Source organism: Psammomys obesus, unplaced genomic scaffold (genome assembly GCF_907164565.1).
Source record: "Psammomys obesus unplaced genomic scaffold, mPsaObe1.curated_primary_1811, whole genome shotgun sequence".
In the NCBI taxonomy this organism is placed as follows: Eukaryota; Metazoa; Chordata; class Mammalia; order Rodentia; family Muridae; genus Psammomys; species Psammomys obesus.
In genome coordinates, this window is record NW_026585894.1 from 20026014 (window position 1) to 20035706 (window position 9693).

Sequence of the window (9693 nt, forward strand, 5' to 3'; positions counted from 1 at the left end):
AAGGAATGAAGAAAGGACAGACTCACATACTGAGAAGCTGGGATTGGGTGAGCTATGTGTTCTAATGGAGACGAAACTCAGAGCATTGATTATGTGCAGCATGCACTAGGTAAGGGTGGGTTAGCTAAGCTTGGTAGGAAGTCTCTGCAGGGTTGCTATCTCAGGTTGCAGTTGTTTGGAAGGAGGGTATCTGGGTTGATCGCTTCTGCATGCAATGTCAGCATCCAGATGCTAAGAGGAAGATGCGGTTGAGATTTTCTGCACACATTGGTTTTAGCTAAAGGTCGGCCATTAGTCAATATTTGCACTGGGACCAGGCAGGAAGGCTTTGTTAATCTTTTGAAACTGGTTGGGGGAAGGTCTTGCCATTTCCCTGGGTCTGAGGAACTGCGGTCTTTGGCATGACCATGCTCATGTCAATAATACAAGTTCATTCAGGACTTCATCCTCTCCCACAAATGCCCCCTCCAGGTCCACTGCCAAATGAAAAGTATGTCAAGCTTGCCAGTAACTGTCTTTCTTAATATTCTCTAGTTTCCAAGGCTTCTTTGTTGTTTGTCTGTTTGTTTTTCGAGGCAGAGTTTCTCTGTGTAGCCTTGGACGTCCTGGATTCACTGTAGACCAGGCTGGCCTCGAACTCTTAGAGCTCCACCTGCCTCTGCCTTCCAAGGGCTGGGATTAAAGGTGTGTACCACCACCACAGGGCTCCTGAGGCTTCTAATGTTCTTCCCCAGGGCTTAGGCTACTGACTTCTAGCCCCTCAGCTCTTACTTGAACCTTTACCCTCTTATCCCCTAGGCTAAAGCTGACCTTCCTGTGTAAACTAAGCCTGAGATGGGTGTGGCTCACACAATGGATGCTATGACATAAAAGACTACCTTTTGGGGATGAGTATAAACTATATAACAAGGTTTAGACCATCCTGGATGACATGAGACTCTGCCTCAATAGATAGATAGATAGATAGATAGATAGATAGATAGATAGATAGATAGATAGATAGATAGGGCATGGGGAGCGGGGCAAGTACTGACATACTGGTATATGTCTTCAAATCCCAGTACTAGGGGGGCTGAGGTAGGAATGCTGAAAAACTGAGACCAAATACCAGGCAAGCTAGGTGTAACAAAACCAGTAAGTAAGTAAATAAATAAATAAATAAAGCAACAAATAACTGGGGGAGGCACACTGTGTAATCCTGCTTCTTAGGAGGTAAAAGCAGAACCAGGAGTTCAAAGCCATCTTAAGCTGTGGAGAATTCCAGGTCAGCTGAGGTTATAAAAGATCTTGCCTCAAACAACGTGACAAAAGGCTCAGTGAGATGGCTCAGTTAGGTAAGGGCACATGTTACCAAACCCAATGACCTGAGTTCGAGCACTAGGACCCACCCATACAACGGAAGAAAACAAGAGGCTCTCTCGAGTTGTCTTCCGACTTCCAGTCTTTCACTGTGGTGTGTACACACACACCACAAATATATAAATGTTCCAAAAAAAAAAAACACAAATAAACAAAACCAAGACCTTATCATCTTTTGTGGGATTGAGACTTTCTGCCCTGCCCATTCCCTCCTTCCTTATTGGTCCATCCACTCCAGCCAAGGGAGGACTTTTATATGCTTTGAAAAAAAAAAAAAACAACAACAACAAAAAAAAAAAAAACAAAAAAACAAGACACATTTTATTGCAGACAGACAGAAAGTGCAAGTATTACCAATGGTTTCCCATAAACTGAAGCGATGCGTTGCACTTGGACACAAGTAGCACCCAGTTAAGGAACACAACATTCTCTGACTCTTACGCTGCCCCAGTGGCCACCTCCCATCATCATGTTACTCCTGACATCACGATAACATCTTTGTCACTGCATGGGTCTGTTTGGATGGGTTTTGGGCTCTGTCCATGGGGAAATCATACAGTACTTGCCTTCTGATATCTGGATCCTTTCACCCGATACCATGTAGAAAGGATCCCTCACTCTACTGCAATGTGTAAGTGTGCATTGTTGCTTCTCACTGCTGTATAGTATTCTACTATGTGAGCATACCAGTTTCTTTCCTCGTCCTGGTGTGGATGGGCAGTAGCTTGGGGCCGTTACCAACAGTCCCTCCAGAAAACTTATGTTTGCAGTTCTAGCTTCCTGACTACTAAGTACTCTCCGATAGCCTTTTTTTTTTTTGAGACCTGGTAGCCCAGGCTAGCCTCAAGCTTGCTGATCTTGCTGCCTTAGCCTTCTGAATGCTGTAATAAAAGGTATAATAAAAGCCTTTTGTGGAAGTAACTGGAATACTGGTTTGCACAGCACACTCTATTAGACTCTGAGTATCTTTCTTTTCTACTCTTTGTTTTGTCCTGGGGATTGAAGCTAGGGCCTCTCACTGGACTAGGCAAGCACTATACCAGTAAGCCACACCTCCTTCCCTTCTACATACTTTGTATCATTATCATTCAATCAGTGCTTACCTCATGGTGTTGGTACACATCTTTAATCCCAACATTTGGGAGGCAGAGGCAGGCAGGTCTGAGTTTAAGGTCACCCTGGTCTACAGAGTGAGTTCTAGGAAAACCAGGGCTACACAGAGAAACTCTGTCTCCGATTAAAAAAAAAAAAAGGCTGCTCTGTTGTGGGCAATAAAATGGTGTCAGGCTATAAAATATTTACTATTTGCCCTATAATTGTTATGGCTGTATTATTTAACCCACTGTCATAATAAATAAGACACAGACACCTGTTAGATTTTAAAATTGCCTTATAACACCTCGGGCTGGGCACCTACTCTATCTCAATAACCTCTCAGCCAGAATCCCATGCCACCCACCTTAACCATTCCTCTTTGGGCTACCTTCCACCCATAATCTTACAAATACTTGCTTATATTTTTCATCGTGCTGTTTCCCTTCATGCCATTCTTAGAGTCCTTTCCCCCAGCCCACGTGGCTCCTTCTCAACGTTTACCTATCCTGGCTTCCTCCTTCCTCCTCTCTTCCTGTCTGTCTGTCTCCTTCCCTTGATTCCCCTGTCCTCCAAAGCCAGGGAACCTTAGCCATGTCTATCTCCTTCTGCCCTGCCCAGGTACAGGCCTTTTTATTAACTACTCAGGAATAATGTCTTATGAGGATTTACACAACAAGGATAGGGCAGTCACCAGATCTCAAGGGCCAGTAATAAGCTTCAAAATACAAGCATCAGAACAACCCCCCAAACTGTTCGATAAATATCACTCAAATGAATATTGAGTGTTTACAAACCACTAGAAGAAAGTACTGTCCTGATGGCTTTCCTATAATTACATCCTTGTACTCTTAGCTCAATTTCCCCTGGGGTTAGGATGTAGCTCAGACATGTGTAAGTCCCCAGGTAATCTCCTACCAGTGCTAGGATTGCAGGTATGCACTTTTTTTCCATTTTGTATGTACATATATGTGTTCCCGTGTGTACACTGGTGTGCACAAAGACGTGTGCATGCATATATATTTGTATGGAAGTCAGAGGTCAATACGGGCCACCTTAAACTGTTTCCCAATTTATATTTTTGCAGCAGGGACTCTCACTGGCTCTGGAGCTCAGTGTCTTGGTGGTTTGGCCAACAAGCTTCAGTAGGACGCTGCCTACCATGTTTGGTTTTTTACATGGGTGATAAGGATCTAAATCCAAGTCCTCATGTTGTCAAATCCTTCATGGCTCCCCTCCCCTCCCTTCCTTTCTCACATAAGCTACCAGATTAGAGTGACACAGGGGAGGTTCTTTTTATTTATTTATTTTAATTTTTATTTTATGTGCATTGGTGTTTTGCCTGCATGTATGTCTGTGTGAGGGTGTCAGAACTTGCAGTTACAGACAGTTGTGAGCTGTCAAGTGGGTGCTGGGGATTGAACCTGGGTCCTCCGGAAGAGCAGTCAGTGCTCTTAACCACGGAGCCATCTCTCCACCCCACCCCCCTCCCCAAGGGGAGATCCTCAAGTTGATTCTACAATAGCCCTGATCTGGGGACAAGAAACAAACTGAGTCATTTTATCACTGTAGTTGCTGAAAAACTATCAAGAAGGAGAGAAAGGAAACAAGTTGCCTTTTCCGCAAGTCGGACTCGGTGTGTGTGGGGGTGGGGGCACACCTCCTCCAGAAATGAATGATCCTGGTTTCTCCTTAGACTTTGGGTGTGTTTGCTTTCATTTTGATCCTGCCCTCAAGAATGGTTCCTCTCTGTGAGTGAAAATGCTAATGAGCTCTTACAGAGATCTGACTTGCAACCGCAAAGTGATCAAAAGAACTATTTTAAACTGTTTTACCGCCTCTGCTTCTGAGTTTATCGTCTTGGGAAACTTGATTTTGCTCCATCTCTTCACTCTTTTCTCTCACTCCCAGCCATGTGATGTAGGTTATTCCTCACAAGTTTTTAGAAAATGGTTCTTGAGGTTGAGAAAAAAAAATGGTAAGGGACTGGCAAGATGGCTCTGTGAGTAAGAAACTTCTTGGTATCAAGCCTGAAGACTGGAGTTTGATCCTTGTGACCTACATGGTGGAAGGAGAGAGTCCCCCTCAAGTTGGCCTTTGGCCTCCGACCTCTAGATGTATGTCATGGCAATGCACACCCACACACATCGATGCACACACTAGAGGAATGGCATGCAATTTTTAAAAATTTGCTAAATATCTTGTTCTGAAGCTTGGAAGAGGACTCTCTACTGCCTTAAACTGTGTTTTCAGTTGTTAGAATGGCTTAAAAGGGCAGAGGAAAAAGCACTTACCTAGCATGTGTGAAGTTCTATTCTCAGCATGTGTGTGCACATGAGTATGTGTGTACGTGTGTGTGTGTGTGAGAGTGTGTGTGTGTGTGTGTGTGTGTGAGAGAGAGAGAGAGAGAGAGAGAGTGTGTGTTTCAAGTGAGCTGAGTGTGGTATACATACCTTTAGTCCCAGAGAGGCAGAAGCACAGATATGTTTATGAGTTTGAGGTCATTCTGTTCCAGGAGAGCCAGAATTTTGTTGTCTCAAAACAAACAACCTTTTAGACATGTGTGTGGGCTGTTGGTGGCGGTGGAGCACCAGCTCTCAGGAGGCAGAGGCAGGGGGGATCTCTGAGGTCAGCCAGGTCTACAGAGTGAGTTCCAGGACAGCCAAGGCTACCCAGAGAAACCCTGCCTCAATAAAGGGAGGAGGAGGGTTGGGCATGGGTAGGAAAATGAGTAGAATGCAAGACTGACTCCTGGTTGGTGTAACACAGCACCCCACCATGTAGTAGCGCCAATTTTCACACACCTATTTCCCAGGGTGCCTAGGGATCAGAGCTTAAGGAGCACCTCAGCTAGGTAGTTCTGGCTCTCACCATCTCATGCTGTTGATTGGTGAGACGTCAGCAGGGGTCAGTTGTGTGAAGACTCAACCAACCGAGAGCTGTTTCCAAGATGGCTCCCTCACATGGCTATTGGCATGTGGCTCGCTCCGAGAAGCTGTTGGAATGTCCTGATTGATCTAACTGCTAAGTTTCTCCCATATTTCAAAGAAGAAGCTATAGTACCTTTTATGTCCTAACGTTGGGTGTCACACAGTCATTTCTGTCACCTTCTTTTTATTAAAATTGAGTCACTAAATACAGCTTACAACTCCAAGGAGGGAAACTGGGCTCCAGCTTTCGGAGGAGAATTTGTGTACATACTTTAAAACCAGTGCAGACAGCAAATAGGCTAACCGGATCCAACCAAGTGTTTTGGCAACACTGGTGGTAGCTACATATTTTCTTTTCTTTTGGTCAGATGACAGAGTGGAACAACAGTGTTAAAAATGAATCAGGTGAGGATTTACCTTGAACTTGAAACTTGAGGTTGGTGGGGGGGAATTCCAGCTGAAGGGTATGGCCTTGGATTTTCAGTTGTCATGGCAATTTTAAATAGGATAGAGGCTCGTGGTGTAGAATGTGTGTGCTTAGCATGGGGGAGGCCCTGGGGCCCTGGGTCTGTCCTCAGCCTCCTCGGTATGCTTCAGTATCATTAAAGCTCTCTTTTGGCTTGTCTAGGATGGAAGCATATTTTCCCTGGAGAACTATACGTTGACTTCTAATTACTAACTAAATGTAATGCTGTACTGTTTGTTGACCAATGTTAAAAGTTAATTTCCAGGGGGTGGAAATTACTGATTCAGTTACTAGTGTGCTTACCACACAGGAGGACCCATGTTTGGGTTCCCTGGCACTTATGCAGAAACCAGGCACTGTAGTACATGCCTGTATGTAAAATGTAAACTCACACTTGAGGAAGTGGAAACAGGCAGATCCTTGGAACACATTGACTAAGCAGTCTAGATAAATAGGTGAGCTCTAGGTTGAGAGAGAGAGAGAGAGACTGTCTCCAAACTCAAGAACAATAGAGGAAGGCATTCTTCGTGGACCTCTGGTGTGCATTCACAAGTGCACATACATGCTCCTTCACCCACACACAAAAGGTATTTTCAGTCTGGAGAGATGGCTCAGTGGTCAAGAGCACTCACTGCTCTTCCAGAGGGCCTGATGCCTTCTTCTGGCCTCTGAGGGCACAGGCACACAGACACAATAAATATATTTTCAAGCCAGCAACACACCTTTAATCGCAGTGCTAGGCAGGCAGAGGCAGGCGGACCTCAGTGAGTTTGAGGGCAGCCTGGTCTACAGAGCTAGTTTCAAGATAGCCAAAGCTACATAGTGAGACACACCCCCTAAATTCCACAAAACCCAAAGCAACTTGAAGAGAAAAGGGATTATTTAGTTTACAAGCTATACTCCATTAACAGGGGAGACAAAGGCAGGAAATCAAGTAGGAACCTGGAGGTAGGAACCGAAGCAGAGACTAGAGGAACACTGCTTACTAGCTGGTTCCCTCTGGCTTATAAACAGACTTTATCTTCATTTAATTGTTTGTTTGTTTGTTTAAAATGTCTTACATGCATTTGTTTCTGTGTGTACATGAATGGACACATGTGTGCCATGGTATGCAAATGGAAGATATGATTCTATCTTTCCAGCTCTCCAGGTTGCTAACCCACATCACCAAGCTCGGCAGCAAGTGGCTTTTCCCCAAGGGTCATGTCTTCCCAGCCTCCTGTAACAGACTTTAGCCTTGTGATTTAAAGGTAAAAGGAATTTAAAATGTGACTTTCCACAGAGTACATTAGTCACCTAGTTTGGCCCTGGCCCTGGCTTTGATTCTTAGTACTTCAAATAAGTAAATGCATATGATAATTAAAATCACTTATTTATTTGAGAAAATGTTCTTTGGAGTCTATGCTGACTTCAAACTCAATATGCAGCTGGCTTTGTACTCCTGACCCTGACTCCTGATGGTCTGCTTTTACCTTCTGAGTGTTGGGATTGCCATTCTGCACCACTATAGTTGGTTTAAAAGAATTAAACATTTTTATTCAGCAAGCAGTGTTGTATAGTCTAAGATGAGTACACATTTGCTATGTCAAACAAATTTATTTGATATACAAATGTTTATGTCCTTGGAAAGATCTTGACTATCAAGGTCATCAATTTGTCCATCAGGCAAACCTAATTAAATAAGGAAACAGTCAAAATTCCATATATGAAGTTGCATTGTGCAGTTTGGAGAAACATTGAACTAAACCTGTTGAATTTGCCTTTATTGAAAGCTCCCTCCCCCAGAAAAGAATTGCATTCATTTTGGATAAAAATAACAGGGCCAATAAACTGAAGCTCAAGACTTGTAAAAGTCTTAAAGCCTAGTTTGACAAAGTCCTGGCCGACCGTGCTTGAGGTTCCTGGCTTCCACCTCACTATCACCAGCCTGTCAAAAATTAAAAATAAATCAAAGTTTAAAAAGGCTGGGTTAGGCATGACTGAAGAAATGAAGTCATGTCTTCTATAGTCTTCTGAAGTCACACGTATAGCACTTCTCGAACAATAGCCCTGACTTCTCTGACACACTTCCCTTTGTGGGAAGGGTTTGTTTCCTTTCCCTTTGAATCTGGGCTCTGTGACTGCTTAAGAACTATGTTGGTGCACAGGTGACAACGCCATAGGATGCCTGTGTGTGTGTGTGTGTGTGTGTGTGTGTGTGTAAATCTTTGTGTGTGCGTGTGCACACGCGTGTACCTGCATGCACACGCCCAAGTGCAGGAGGGCCTGTGTTTGAATGCAGGCAGGCATGAAGGTGCTGGACAACTTGCGCAAGCTTAGAGGTCAACCTCTTCGGGTCAGTCCTCACCTCCCTGTACCTTGTCTGAGACTGGGCCTCATGTTCCCTTTTGTATACCATGGGACTCCAGTGCCCATGTCATTGGAGGAGTGTTGGGATGACGAAATCAAGCAGGGCACTGCCTGGCTTTTCTGGGGTCTGGAGCTCTGAGCTCAGATCCTCATGCTTGTGTGGCAAGTGTTTTATTCCAAAACTTTTTTTTGAGAGAGAGAGAGAGAGAGAGGTTTGCTATTCATACCAGGGCAGCCTTGAGATCAGGACCCTTGTGTCCCTTAGGAACTCCCAGACTGCAGGGACAGGCTACTGCATGGGCTTTCCTACCAGGTAAGCAGGTCCGTGAGCACATATAGTAGATCCGAACTGCTCCTCCAAAAGAAGAGGCCGAAAGGGCTTTTGGGAATCTTTACGCTGGGAAAACCTCGAATCTGCTTCTAGGCTTGGGCTTTAAGTAACTGGCAGCTTCCATTTCCTCTCTCTTGGGATGCTCGGCTTTTTGGCACACGGCCACCATGCTGGAAGGAAGGGCCAAGCTATCCTGTGGTGAGGCCCACATGGAGGAGAGACACAGCCAGCATGGCCATGCCAGCTTTGGGTGTGCACCAGCCTGAAAGTGGATCTCAATGAAGCTGCCCTAACCCACACAACACACAGCCTGGTCAGGCCCCAGACCAGATTCTTGAGCCAAATAATTGACTGTTGTTTTAGACCACCGGCCTTGAGTAGCTTAACTCAGTAATAAGTCAGAAAGTATGACTTAGACATAGCAGGGTGCTCAAATCTTAAATATACTTTTATATGTTTAGAAAACCATGTACTTGTTAATTAGGTTGGACAGAGAAGGTCTGCATCTCTCTGGAAGGTTCCCTAGGCAAATAGCTTCTTGAAATACTACTCAGGTACTTAAACTCGGAGTCTAAAGCCTAACATTTATTACTATTATTATTATTATTATTATTATTATTATTATTATTATTATTATTATTTGCAGCAGTGATGCTCCAAACTTAAATGAAAAGCATTCTTTTCAGCATCCTTCGGTGAAGTAGGGGCTGTGATGCATACGCCTGAAGAGGCTCAGTGGAGGACAAGGAGCCTTCAATCTGTAACCACTGGGAAGTCAGCAGGCAGGAAACCGAGTTGTTCTGCTCTTAAATCTCCTGTCAGCGAAGTCGTCTCATAAAAACGAAGCGCAATAGCACGGGTACTATCTAAATACACGTCAGTGTCAGGGCTCTGTCCCTGTCCCAAACAACAGAGGAATCTTTAAACTGGGTGGAGAGAGGCCCCCTCCCTCTCTCCCCAATCTGCTTCACCAATTGCTTTACTTCAAACTGTGGGCTGATTTCCATTAATCACACTTGGCCCTAATTACCCTGGAGCGGCCATTCTTCCCCTGGCCTGGAGCTGGAATTTTAAGGGGCCTACTGACAAAGCATATCCATGGGTCCAAACAATTGCGGTGGCTTCAGGAATAAGGCTGGCTGAGGAGGTGTCCGTCCCCAGTCCTT